A 15094-nucleotide genomic window follows, 5' to 3' on the forward strand; every position below is an offset into this window, starting at 1 on the left:
TGCTCTCTGGCTGATGCATACCTCCTCCATAGAGCCAGCTGGGATCTACAGGGAGGAAAATGGTGGAGAAATCTGAAAAAAAGGAGGCTGAGTGGTTTGGGAAGGATTTAGATCTTGAAGGGATGGGAAGAGGCATGCATTTACCTGCAGATCCATCGGTCCACCTGGTCCTGGCACCAAAAGGACCAAGTCCTTTCAGGAGGAAACTCATCAGCCAAACCACCACTGAGAGTTCTGCAGGAAAATTGGTTGCCATCTGCAGGGTTGCTCCTGCTCTGTGTTCTGGGACAGTCAGGAGGATGGAGGACAGAGGATGTAGGCTGAAAGATGGGGATGGAAGTTGGAGATAGAGGATAGAGGATGGGAGAGGCTTCAGGGCTAGTCTGGCCAGCAGAAGCCTGCAGTTTTCTGAAGCTATCTTAAGGTGGCAGAGTTGCAGGCTGGTTGACTCGCAATCCAAAGGGAAGAAATATATTTCAGAAAAAAAAAAAATCATTTGTCTTGCAAAGCAGGAGGAATGTACAGGACAGAAAAAATATCTGAGAGCAAATTATCCATGCTAACTAGATATGTGCTGGTGCTGAAATATTCAGAGCATTACAAATTGGTGGCTCCCTTTGAATAACTCTTAGGCAGCAAGTGAATAGGTGGCGTGTGGTCTTGTGCAGCCTGGGTTAGCTTGGTGTGCTGCTCAGCCATGGCACGATGATGTTCTTGCAGTGGAGTAGCTAAAAAGTTTGAATCAAATTGGGAAATTTCACTGCCATACTGGAAATTGAGCCCAAAATGAGATCCAGGCTTATGACATGCATCAGGGTCATTGGTACACCTTCACACCTCTCCGTTCACTCACCAGAGCGTTGTGTTTTCTGGTAAAAAAGGAGATTGAACCACATCTGTTAGCTGTGCTATTGTTATCAGTTGCTACATACTATTTTCTAAATGTAATCCATTTTCCCAATAGGAGCTGTTAGAGAGGGTCCAGAGGAAGACCACAAAGGTGATCAGGAGGCTGGAGCACCTCCTCTACGAGGACAGGCTGAGGGATCTGGACTTGTTCAGCCTGGAGAAGAGAAGGTTGCTGGGTGACCTCATTGCAGCCCTTCAGTACCTAAAGGGAGCCTACAAACAGGAGGGGAATGAATTCTTTGAAAGGATGGATAACAGCAGGACAAGGGGAAGTGGTTTTAAATTGAGGGAGGGGAGATTTAGGCTGGATGTCAGGGGGAAATTCTTTCCTATGAGAGTGGTGAGGTGCTGGAACAGCTGCCCAGAGAGGCTGTGGATGCCCCTTCCATCCCTGGAGGAGTTCAAGGCCAGGTTGGATGGAGCCCTGGGCTGGTATGAAATGGGGAGGTTGATGGCCCTGCATGTAGCAGAGGGTTGGAGATTCATGATCCTTTGGGTCCCTTCCAACCCAACCATTCTGTGATTCTATGATCTGTCGTGTTTGTGGACAGCATCTGATCTTCCACAAACATAGATATTCTTTGCTACCTCTCATTTCATTAGCAGTGCCCTCCTGAGAGCCCATCCAAACATCTCATGTGGTGGTGGATGAAGTGCAAACACCCAGACGACTTGGGGAAGGGGCTGCGTGCCCTGCCTCTCTGCTCACTGCCTCTGGTGATTATGCACTGCCACTGATTGTCGTGCCACTATCAGGGACATTGACGGATTAGCCTCATCAGTCCCCTGCTGTGACCGCCAACTTTCTGTATATTAATCAGAAAAAATAGCTCCCTGATTGCCATTTAAATTGCACAAAAGATATATTTGTCTTGCGGTAGTCCACGACGTTTCGACGTGGTGCAAGATTGCAGCTTCTTAAAGAAGCTTGGTTGCTGTGTTTCCCGAGAGCTCAGGAAAGCAGAAAACAAATCAAAATAAATGTTTTTCTTTGTTCTGTTGTGCTCAGGCTGAATATAAAGGAGGAAACACCTCTCTGAGGATACAGAGACAGCAAATAAATATTACCAGATGGTACTAAGCACACATACATGCTAGTATGACTTGATTTCTGACTTGGGCCCCCCACGTCCTCCCACTTTTGGATGTGGAAGTTGTACTGTGAGGCTGCTACCCATGGAAGTGTTCTGCAGGGTATTTTCACTGTCTTGTAGTACTGTTTAAATACTGAAATTCAAAGAAAAATGAAATTAACAACAGCTGACCATGTAGAATACACATAGCACTTCTTTGCCAAGCTGACTCACGTGCTCCATTCAGGTGGTTATAGGTGAGAAATTACATGCAATGTACTTCATCTTACCCCTATAAATCTCTGGCACACAACGTGCCTGCCCTGTGTTAATCCCTGCAATGCCTCTGTAACAGAAGCTGCTCGGTGCCACCAGTGCTGCATCAGCTCGGACCACACTGTTTCTCAGCTATTAATTCTGCCACTGCCTGCTGCCCTGTGTAGGTCCACCCCAATCTGTGTGATCTAAAGAGCTGCCTCCTGCTGATTTTTTTCAGTCTATAAAGTGAAATCACTTCTAAAACCCAGCTGAGGTGCAGCTGATGGGATTTGCTGGGGTGCCCCAAGAGATGGGCACATCCCAAGGGTGCAGGGACCCCTCTTGCACACACTGTTACTCTGGTTTCATTCACTCCAGAATTTGCCTATTTATTTTCTTCCATTTCTCACTACTCTCTGATTGCTTCATTAGCTGCTCATGTGCTCTCATCTCATTTACTCACCGACCTTGCAGGCCCCCATCGTTTCCAGGAGATTACATTGCAACCTTTTTTCAGAAGATCTCTCAAAGATCACAGACATAATGTAAAAATTATACATTAGAGCCAGATACAACACAAGAATGTGATGTTTTGTTTTTTTTTTCTTCTGACAGAAACTAGCTTTCAACAAATCACAAGAGAAAAGATTTTTTCCATCAAATTCTCTCAATTTTTTTTAAAGATAAGCTATCAGAGATTTTTCCTTCCTTAGGGAAATAATGTTTTCTTTTCCATATGGAAATGCCTGGAAAGATTTGGGGGATTTCCTACAGTTGTGCCACGTGCCTGCCTTCCCCTGCCTGTGCTATCTGGTACCTTTCGCATATGGCTGACCAAGAAATCCCAGCCAAGGGTACAGTTCTCTGTGTCTTCAAATTTCTAATGATACCAACCTATATTTTTTTTTTTTAAAGATTCAGGTTGGGTATTAGGAATTTTTTTTCCAAAAGAGTGGTCAGATGCTGGAATGAGTTGCCCAGGGAGGTGGTGGAGTCACCGTCCTGGAAGCATTCAAGAAACGTTTAGATGCTGTTCTAAGGGACATGGTTTAGTGGGGAAATACAGGTGATAAGTGGGTGGTTGGATTGGATTATTTTAGAGGCCTTTTCCAACCTTGGTGATTCTGTGATTCTACCTGAGTCCATAGTTTCCTGATCTACCCACCCACCACTCATCCATAACCCTGTGCCTATTTGCAGACTATGATGAAACACATGACGGCTGCATTTTTTTCCATAAAGACAGAAAGTCTGTTTAAATTTTCTTCTGAGTGCATTAGTTACATTAGAAAATACTTCCCTCATGATTTCCAGATAAAAAGCGAAGATAAGAAACAGATCCACTGCTTAGTGCCTAAGAAACCCACACAAGGTACCTGGAGTGGAAAGTTGAAATAGGACAGCTCTTATTTTGTAGTTTGTTGGATGAGAGCCCCAGACCCACCCTGCATTCCCCAGTTCCAACAAGCACTTCTGATGGATTCTGTGCCATCTCTGGTGGTGTAGCCCCAGAAAGCAGCTGGAGCTGCTGGTGGTGCTGGCAGCGGGGATGTCTGATGCATATCAATGCATGAAGATATGGCAAGGAGACGCTCTGTGGTTCCAACACATGGGGCTTATGTGGCCCTATGTAGACCCTAATACACCCACAGACACTTTGCAGAGGGTGATGTAGCATCTTTGCTGTGCTTGTTGGGAAAACTGCAGAAAAAACAAGTAGAAAATGTATTCCACTATGGAGATGTTCAAGATCCATCTGGATGCTTAACTATGCTGCCTGTTGTAGGGAACTGCTTTATCAATGGGGTTGGATTCAATGGTCCCTTCTACCCCTGCAATTCTGTGATTCCAGAAGTTGTTCTTGGAGAAATTTCAGAGTTATGACCCTCAATTTGTTCTTAGGGATGCTGCAGATGCTACTAATGCTACACAGCCCCATGTCAATTATCCAGCAGTCCATCAGTTGAATGATGCAGTTGTGCTGTGGGCATGGCTTTGCACAATGCTGTAAGGTCAGGAATGACTGCATACACTCACAGAATCATTCAAGTTGGAAAAGACCATTAAGAACATCCACTCAACCGCCAATCTATCCCCACCAAACCCCTCAGGGGCAGCTCAACCTGGAAATACCATTTCCCACGGGTCTAACATCCCATCAGCCTTCCAGTTCAAGGGGAACTTGGATTCAGGCCTGTGGGAAACCTCTTGACACCACTGGTGGTTTTTGAGGTTAAAATATACCCTGGCATACGCACCTTTCTAATGGATTAATGAAATGAAACCAACAATGCAGAGCGATTCCAGAGAAGTGTAGGAAGTGCAGTACCAAATGGTTTGTACAAATAATGATAATTTTGTCCTGGGATAACATACAGCTAATATGAAAAGCTCAGGATCGACACAAAGCATCACAACGTGCTTGAAAATCTGCTTTTGTTTTACAAGGAAAATGTCTCCATGGATTAAATTTTCCCAAGCTATAGAGCTGACCTTTTCTACGTTTATATAATGAAGAAAATATGTTGAAAATACCTACATCTCCCTCACATTGTGCCATTCCCCACAGCCCTGAAGCAGGAGGCCAGAAGGACTTGCAGGGATTCAGCTCTTTATTTGCCTCTCTTCACATTCATTTTTTGTCCCTTTTTCTGCTTTGTTTGGGAAAAGAAAAAAAAAAATCTAAGCTTTTTGATTCATTCTACAACTGCATTACGGTATGCTGAATGAAGAATGAGATGACAAGATTTGCTACAAGTGCCTTGTGGTCCTTCCTTTATCTGTAAATATCCCAGCTGCACCAGCCTGTTGTTTCCATCCGTGTTGTGTCATTCTTCCTCTTACATTCTCATTTCTACGTGCATGGAAATAATGGCACAGGGATGCAGAGAGGCTCAGCCACATGGGCACAGGCACTTTGGGTTGCTAGCATGGCTTTGAAGAGATGAGCTCCAAGGTCAAGAACACATCTATATATGCCTGAATTGCAACAAGATGTTGAAAGGCACTACAAAATGTAAATATGATTAAAATCAATAGAGGACTATCTGCAATCTCTTTGCTCATCAACCAGTCCTATAATTCAATTAAAGGCTTTAACAGCAACAGAATACTACAGCTTATTTTCATCAAAGCTTTTTTTTTTTCCTTTCTGCGTGCTCTTCTCATCCTGCCTGTCTGAGCCTTTCATTGAATCATAGAATGGCCTGGGTTGAAAAGGGACACAATGATCATCTAGTTTCAACCCCCCTGCTATGTGCAGGGTCCCCAACTTGCTTTCTCTTATGGGAGAATCCCACATAACCCAGGAGGCAGCTCCAGCTCTCGGTGCTGCATGAGCTGCCACCAGCGTACAACCCCAGCAGACACAATTTTCTCTCTAGTAGCACCTTTCCACAGCAGCTCCTCATTAGCAGCACTAAAAAGCTATCACACCTTCCCTGCCCTTGCAAACTGTTATGCAAATAGCTCTCACTGACAGCATAAATACATTCATTTCGGTGTCGCTCTAATTGATTTTAGCTCATTAGGAGTGATTTTGCCCTAATTTGATAAGGAAGTGTGAAACTATTTTTCCCAACAGCAGGTTTGTTATTTGTTGAGGTATTAGAAAAGTGTTAATTAGACACAGTGCTTCTGTCATGTTGATGGTTTGGGGAGCATTCACTCTGCAGAGCAAATGGGCTCCCAGACAACTGCGCCTGTTGCTCAATGCAGTTTGTCAAATTAACTTAATTATGCCAGCACAAGCGGCATGTGGCACATATGGATGCATGTCAACAGCAGAGGCACACACCCCTTTGTCTCTGCCTTACATGATTTTCTTTAGCAGGAGGCTCCGAAGCCAGCAGTACCCATGTCAGATGGATGAACAGGAGGATTTGCTCAGGAGGGCTTTCTCATGATCCCATGTGGATCTGGTTGTGTTCCCTCTTTCCAAGAACCCATCGCGAAGAGGGCTTTGTGTCCCATCAATTTGTTGTTTGCACAAGCACAGCAAACTCAACATCCAATAAATGCCTTCATTTTGCCACCCAAACAACAAAACAGTGGGATGGGTTGTCTGTGCATTTCTTGGCGCCTTCTGGAAACAGAGCTCTTTGAAAAGCTGGATGTCTGTCTTACAACAAATCTGGATGTTTCGAAAGCTGTTTTCATTGCATTTGAAATGAAGCCAAATATTTTTAAACTTACACGAGAAATGAAAGTTAAAAAGTTTCAAAATCATTGTTTTGTTTCCAGAAAGGGAATGTCCCAAAGAAAATATATTTTTTTTCCTGTATAAAAAAAGCCATTGACTTTTTTTCCCCCCCATAAAAAACAATTACCATATGTGAAGGTCAGGGAAAAGAGCAGCAAAAATTTGGACACAAGGACCCGTGACTCATGGGGTGAAGCTACCACAACGTGGTGACAACGGGAGCGTGGCAAAGGCTCTTCTATAAGGCAGGGCTGTGCTTTGGTGACACTCAGATGAGCTCAGACACACATACAGAGGCATTTTAGACAGTCCTGAACCAGAATGAAGAGCTTACCCTGGGTATATGGTAGTGCTGTTTTCAAGAAATGACACAAATTAATGATGAGGCTGAGAATGTAGATTGCTCACAGATGGCAACTGGAGACGGGAGCAGTGGTGGGACGTAGATCCATCAGGATGAGAAAATAAAGGAAAAAATGTAATAGCGTCATAAAGTTGAGTAAAAGGTAATTGATGTGAAAGTTAGAGAGAAACCATGTGTTTCTGCTCTGATTTCTTGCACCAACTCCCTGGAGGTTGTTCTTGGTAAGATTAGGTAGAATTGTGCCATGAGGCTGCCTTCTGCTCCTGCTGTCCCCAGCACTGGTGAGTCCCATAGGGAGCCATGGGACTATTTTTCCTTATCTTACTCTGAAAAAGGCAGGATATGAGCAAGGAAGGATGAACAGGAAAGGGGCTGGTGGAATAAAAGCCTTAGTACCTCTGTAAGCAGATGCCATTGTGTGGTCATAGGTTGCCAGCTGGGACAAATACTGGGTGGGAAACATACCTATTCATCTTAATAAGAAAGAACCGTGTACAACTGTTTATGTTCTCTGTACCATTTACTTCCTTTGTTATTTGTCATTTTTTATATATATAATTTAGTTGAACTTGGTCTGAATTTTCGTACAAGAATGATCCATCACTCTGTGTAAAGTCCCAGCCTCTCAACTGATCCTTGCAGAACATGCCTGAGCTAACTCAGTGGGACAGCCTTGTGCAATGACCCCAAATATCTCTCTTAACAAGTTTATTTGTTCTTTTTTCAGAAGGTTACTTGTTATAGCAAATGAGGAAGGGCTGAAGCCACAGCCTTCAGTTACATTGAGATTCAGATCTTTGTTTTAGGCAAGATGCCTGGGTTGGATTTTCTCTTTCGATCACCTCCAGGTGAAGGCTCTGGCTTAAAGAAAAGAAAAAAAAAAAGGGAGGGGGGGCTCACTGCTTTTCTGCCAGAGGGGTGGATGGGACACAGACACAGTTTTACATCAATAGCACCATAACAAGTTATAATGCAATGGAAATCACAGCAATAATAGTGGAGTAACAAACAAAGACCTAGGCTACATTAAGCAAGGATAAGCCCAAATGCAGCAGCTGTGAGTACAGAAACAAAAGAAAATAAAATCTACTTACCTTTAGAAGGCCTCAGGTAGACAGGGACCCCCAGCAAGAGCCCCTTACCTCTGCTAGCAACCCTTAAATGAGAACTAAGAAGGGGTGGATCTGGCCCCAGCCCTTCCAGTCACTCAGGTACATTGCATGCAGCTGGGCCCCCTGGGTTGGCCCTGCCTTCCCACCAGGTGCTCCATCACTGCTTCAATCAGTGACTCGGCATTTCTGCTACACAAGTGCAGTGTGTGTTCCAACCAACTCCATTCATCTATTCCTCCACAAACTAGAAGCTCGAGTCCAGGAAGGACTTTGCAAGGCTGCCTTGCCTATTCTTGGCCTTCAGGGAGCCTCAGTGCTGCCCTGGTCACTTCATGCATGTCTCTCTGGGCAGTCCCTTAAAAAATGTCCCCATTGGGAGTGGAGCTTCTGAGAGATCAATCCTGAGTGTTGCCAGGGAGGAGAAATGTGTTGGGAATGCACGGGAATATGCTGTAGGAAAAGAGGGTTTCTATAAGACAAATGGCCCATTCTTACAGCTGATCCGCACACAGATGGTGTCCCGAACTGCAAAAATATGATATCTAAAGCCCCATTTAAATAGTTTATCATAACAGATTGGTGGCTTTTCATTCTATTTTCTTCCAGGCTTTGACAGGAAAATCCCACAAGCATGACACTTTTGTTAAAACAAGAGGGCTCCACTTGGCCCAGGATGCCAGCAGCAGAATGGGCAGCTCCCATCGCCCACATGCTGCTCATCTTCCAAGCAGTTGTACAATTACTGCATCCTTTCACTGAACGAGGCATCCACGGCCTCGCTCCTGCTGCTGGCAGGGAATTGGTGCTGCCCGGACCTCGCTCTGCTGCGTTCTGTTGTTTCAGCCTCTGCCATTCAGGCTATATTTGGCTGACGGCAGAATGACAGGTGTATTTTTATGACTGTTTCTTTTAGCTTGACAAAACGCATTCATTGTCAGAATGACTGTGATTGGTCAAATTATCGCATCGCTGCAATAAAGCCAGCAGCATTAGAGTAAATGATGTGGCTATTTTTCCCCAGCCTAAACTGCCCTGAACTTTCTAGCACGCTTTGTGAGCAGCTGTATTCTCTTGCAAGTGCAATTATTTTGGCTGTGTCCAAAGCCCTGAACGAGGGGCCTGGGAGCAGAACATCTGTGAGAAGAAGAGGCATTGCAGTGCTGGGGCTGCACTGGGTGAGCTCTATTTTTGAGGGGCTAAAAAGCTGATTTTTGCAGTCTGTCCCATAAGTAGCAACAATTATATGCAACAGCAAAAAACCCTTCCTACAGTCCTGTCCACTGCCATACTCTAAAAGTGGTGGTTTCTTACTCTAGTTTCATATGTTACCTGCTTTGTTGTATCTAAACTGATTTAAATGAAATGCATCTAAAAGAAAAAAAAAGCATTTTCCATGTGTGAGTGCTTGACAAAGGGTAGTGGTGATGCGGAGGCAGGAAGAGACCACAGCCACCCCATTCCTGCATTCCTCTCTGAATATTGGTTCCGTGCAAGGCCAGAGCATATTGCCTCAGTGTATTGATCTCTGAATCATATTAAGACACGCAGCAGGTCCAGGCACGTCTCAGGAATACATTTGCACACTTTCCCCTATGGTGAGTTTTCGGTTGTTGTTGTTTCTGTTTCTCCATTAGGCAAGAAAAAAGCATATAAATAACTGAAAGAACATCCATCCTTCCACCTGAGCTCACTTAAAATAAGAAAGTGAATAAAACAGGAATACTCAGAAAACAAAAAATCGATTTACACCAGGGTTTTACCCTTTGATAGGCACAGCAACCTCCCCGTGACTTCAGGGAGGCATTTGTGTCTTGGGCAGAGCAAGGTCCTAAAAACTTATTGCTTGTGGTCTGTTCTCTTAAACCCATCCAGTCTGTCTAACAGCAGCTCAAGGACATAGAGAAGAGACGGTCACCAATAAATAAACGTTACTGATTTGATCACACGAATCTTGGAAAATGGTCCTCTCTCCCCCTTGTAAGAGAGACACAAAAAGATTGACTCAGAAAAGGCAAGCATTAAAAAAATTATTATCAGAATCTCTGAACAATGACCCCCATCTGTCCCCAGCTCTCCCATCTACGCGTTTTCCTTAGAAAGTAGCTTGGTATGAAAAAAAATATGGATTAAAACGTGATAAAATCACCAGATGACCTATTACAAATGACAAGGTTAATACTCTCCTAATCAATCACCATACATTTCCCGACACGACAGTTCAGATAGCTGCAGAACGCATTTGTGCATTCATCATGAAGAAGGCAAAGGCTATTCCCCATCTCTGCAGGCCATCTGGGTCTAATCGAGAGCAAGGGGCCCCACCGCCTTCCCACGTACAATGACCGCATCCTTTCACTGCAAAACTGACGTGTGGTTTTTGTAAAAGCACAGGGGATCTGAGCCAGGATTCTAGAAATGCTCCATATTTCCTCTGGTGCCTAGTAAAGATCGTATCTTTGACAAGCTGTGAACTAGTTGTGCTTGGACAGGTCTGTAGCTGGTAGGTGAGGGGGACTGCAGGAGCACTGGGCTTATGATTGCATGCCAGTGTTCATAAAATGAGCAGAACCTCGTGGATGTGGTCCCACCACCACTCAGTCGTTTTGCTACCAAACTTGATCATGAGACCTCTAACAAAATTTCATGCCATAAGACACTGCTATTGCTTATTGTCTCTTCTGGTTTTGTTTTTGTTAAGGTTTTGTCTTATGTAACTATCAGCAGCACAAATAATCATCACCACTTATGTCTAATTCATGACAGCCTTGATTCCCAGTGGCAACCCTTTCTCTTGCTACCCAACAGACCTTGATTCCCAATGGCAATGGTTTCTCTTTCTACCCAACAGACCAATGTATGGATGATTCCAGGAGAGCTTTCCTAACAGAGCTTAGAGATCAGCTCCCGGGGCAAGTTCCCATATTTACTGTGCCATGGAGAGCCCATCTGGTTATGCCCCCTATGGTTAGACTTCACAGTGGGAGGAAGCTATGGAGCCCAGGAAACCCTCAATGGGATGTTGAGAAAACCAAAAAGATGCTCTGAGGAAGCTTGGAGTGGAACAGCCCTTATGAATTACCTAACTCCTGAAGCAGTGTCTAGCAGTGGTGGGGGGAATAAATTGGGATGAGGTCTGGGCTCGTAAACTCACATTTTGTGAGATGGAGCTTCCAAGCCCATGCACTGCAGATAGGATTTGTGAGCACAGCTACACTAACGAGAGCGTACTGTGATCGGACACGTAGTTAATTCCATGTGTGCCTGCCAGCCAAGCGAGGGGGAAAACACAAAGAGACACTTTGAAAGATAAACCGGCACGCGACACGTGATCAATAACAAGAATTGGCAGAGCGGGTCCTGGCAGAGGCCATTTGCAATCAGCCAGCATCGCCACGGCGGGGGAGCAGAGCGACGCAGCCAGAAGTTAATCACCGCTCCCTGGGTTATGCGTGGGGCTGTTGATTTTTGCCCACTTTAGTCTTTTGTCAATGCAAACACGGCAAATAGGGTGCTAGACGGTGTCTAAGGTTGAGGCTATTGCTTTCCTATGAAGTGTTGGGCGTGCAGATGGGTGAGTTGATGGCTGATGTTTTGCACTGCCATTGGCTGCTGAACCTTGTCCTGGCTGCTGGGGACAGGGGTCCCAGGTGGGGACATTGGGCTGCAGCTTCCCTAGGACCATGGCTCTGCTCTGCCAGCCATACATCACTAGGGGGACACAACTAGGGCTGCAAGAAAGGAAGAAGGTGATCCTCCCTCACTGCTGTAGCACGAGGTTGAAATTAAGCCATTATTACTCTTCTAGAATGAATGGGTCTATCCTGTATTTAATACTCATATTGAAATGAATGCTCAGGAAGAGGTGGTGCCATCGGGCAGTGGGTCAGTGCTTTGTTTATTGCTCACATAGAAATGAATGGTCAGGGCAGCAGTGGGATCGCTATTCTCCCACCTTTAATCCCTACTGTGGGTGTCCACAAGCACCAAAGCTGTGCCAGATCCCCTCCTGGCAGTGCAGGGAGCTGAGTATGAGATGAAACTCCTCCCATCACCTTTCCCAGTGCCTTTCCCATCCCATTCCTGCATTAAAGACATCTTGAGCAATGAAAAGCAGATTTGCAACTTAGCTAAAAGAGGTGAATAGGGAACAGGCTTGAAGCTGATGAAAGCAGAGAGATTTTCAAGCAAGGAAAAGGCAATTAGTGTGGGCGGCTCTGCCTGCAGCACTGATGCAGGGCTCATGGATGGAGGCATGCAGGCTGTGCATTGCACTGCTCCTCTCTGAATGGAGAGCAAGAAGTCACTCATCTGTAAATGGCAGTGGGAGCATGCTGCTGCTCACACCCAAATAAGTGTTAGCACAGGGGCAAAGGGTAGGAGAGGAGTGATGGAGCTGCTTGTACACAAATTAGTGCTGCAGTCTGATGCGTGTCCAACAGATGCAGCTGAAGCATCTGTTTCTATATAAAAGTACAAATACAGATGTTTACTGCCCATGGTGCTCCCAGCACAGAGACTTTCCCTGCAGTCACTGTTTTGGTCTTGGCTGTGATTTGCCCTGTTCCCCTCAGCTGCCACTTACCTGCACCCCAGCAAGGTGTGGGAGCAAATAAAAAATGTACTTGAAACGAGGAGGCAATTTATTGGTCCTCAGAGGCAGCCATCCACCAGGCAGTGTACACTGCAAGGAGCATCTGCAGCTGTCGCTGTGCAGCATGTCCTTCCCCCAAATCCCTTGGCCAGCCCCCAACGTGTTGGCTCCTCTAAGCCATGCTTTGTGGGAGTGCAGTGCCCAGCCCAACACCAGCCCAGGGGCAACACAAATAAAATCTTCAGTAGATCCCAGCATGTTTAATTCTGGGAATTTTCCCCTTCCTGCTGCATGCCTGGATTAAATCACAGAGCGAGAGGAGCAAGGGGCAGAAGGTGTGGGGACACCGCCTCTTTCTGAGCTCTGCACAGGAAAGAGCTCTCGGTCATTATCTGATCTCCTCATTACCGAGCTGTAAATGCAAATGAAAAGTTAATGGTTGCCAGGACCCGACCACATCGCCTTGTTCCCTCCACTGATAGCACAGTGATCTAATTAAAGCGGTGTGCGCACACTTAAATATACATGCCCTGGAGGAAGGGTTGCTGCATATTTTCAGTCTCGGAGTAAAAGTTATTTAATGTGTGCTGATTTGTGTAACCGAATGCCCTTTAATATCTAATTTTCAGTACCAACTGCCAATAAATACTTCATTGCACTGAGGAAACACCCAGTAATTACTGTTTTAAGCCAAAGCAGCACATTATTCAGAAGGATGCGAGGGCAGCCTTTTCTTCAAAGGATTTGTGCTGCAGATAAGTGGAAAAGCAGAGCTGGAAGGGCATCTGATAGCAGTGAAGGGCCTGGTGCTTCAGGGCAAACGCCACTCCCCAGTTCCTCTGCTCTCTTGACAGATGTGCAGGACTGAGAGCAACATCTGGGGAGCTGCCAGGGGCATCAGGAAATTGCTCTGTGGTAGAATGGTTGGGTTGGAAGGGACCTGAAAGATCATAGAATCTGTAGAATGGTTGGGCTGAAAGAGGCATTAAAGATCATAGAACAGTGGAATGGTTGGGTTGGAAGGGACCTCAAAAATGATAGAACCACAGAATCATAGAATGTTCAGGTTGGAAGGGACCTCAAAGTTCCAACCCCCTTGCCATGAGCAGGGTTGCCAAACACTAAATCAGGTACTAGATCAGGTTGACTGGGGACAGTGCATATTTATAGGGGACAAGTTATCCAGAGTGACCTTATTAAATGTATCAGCACCAAGATGAAATTAACACCAGGGTGAAATTAAGACCGTGATGAAATTAACATGGAGATGAAATTAACTCTGTGACAAAATTAATGCTAGAGTGGAATTCCCAGCTTCTGGAAGGCTCTCAGCCACTGAGAGTGACAGGATGGTGACAGGACAACGATCTTCCTCCATGCTTCATTCCACCCCTCTGAACAAAGTCAAGGAGAGAAATGGGCTGGGTGGTTCCTTTAAAATCTCTGCATTTCCTTTGGCTTTTTTTCACTGTGCAATGCTTTCTTGTTATGAGAAAATAGAAATCATTTGGCAGGGTGGAAGGGATTTGTACACCAGTTCTCTAAACCTGGATTGAAAAAATAAAAAATCTTGCAAATCTCCCTTTGAACTGCTCCTTCCAAGCCCTCGCTGTGCCAAATTTCTTGACTGTTTTGATTCTGGTTCTGCGAACATCGGGATCAAAATGAGATGCACGCATTGATGGCTTTGTGTACATCGGACATCCGATTGCTTTTAATTAAGCACATAGACAATGGGAATGAAAGAGGAGACCCCAGCATTGTTCCTAGGGGAGGACGTTCAGGGAAGCAAGAGGCTCTGGGAAATAGAACAATTTGGGGCATTTGAAATGGCAATGAAAGGAAGAGGGGATTGGAGCCTGGGGAGATGTGAGGGACACGGGAGAAAGGTGGATGGCACAATGAGAGGCGTGGGAAGCATGAAAGCAACAATAGGCAGGGACCAGAAAGGGAACAAGCCAATTAGCAACAGATACAGGGCCCCCTCCTCTTTGGTGCCTGAGGATGCTGAGAGCAACCACGGGGTTCATTCGTAGCTCCGTGCCATTAATATTGGTAGCAATTACAGATATGTAGGGCCCATTTCAGTGCAAATTGTACCATTTGGGTATATTTTCTTTAATTTCCTAAACTTTTGCATACTGCAGTGGGCTGTCAAAGGGATTTTATACTGGAGTGATGCCCTTACTGCAGCACGCAGCGTAGGAGGGAGCAAGGAATTCACACCAAGAGCGAGCAGAATGCTGCTGAATGCTAAATATCCCCTACATAGCAATGCTGGCCCTTGCAGCATGTGCTTGTGGCTGTGCTACAGCTGGGGCCAGCTGCCTGCCTTTGTGATCGGACAAAGCACGAAACACAAAATCAAACAGTTCGGGAGCAGCTCTGGGAGATATTTACCTGTGTTCTCTTAAAACGCTGATTAAATACGTGGCAATATTTTAATCTGTCACGTAATTTTGTCTTCATTGCTCGTTGTCGGGCTGAAGGCACGTGTGTCCCATTCACATCCATGAGCAGCTCCAGGCCCTGGGCGGTTCTTTCTCCGCACAATACAGTGACAATCACCTTTATTTCCTGCCTGGG

This window comes from Meleagris gallopavo, chromosome 7 (assembly GCF_000146605.3).
Source record: "Meleagris gallopavo isolate NT-WF06-2002-E0010 breed Aviagen turkey brand Nicholas breeding stock chromosome 7, Turkey_5.1, whole genome shotgun sequence".
In the NCBI taxonomy this organism is placed as follows: Eukaryota; Metazoa; Chordata; class Aves; order Galliformes; family Phasianidae; genus Meleagris; species Meleagris gallopavo.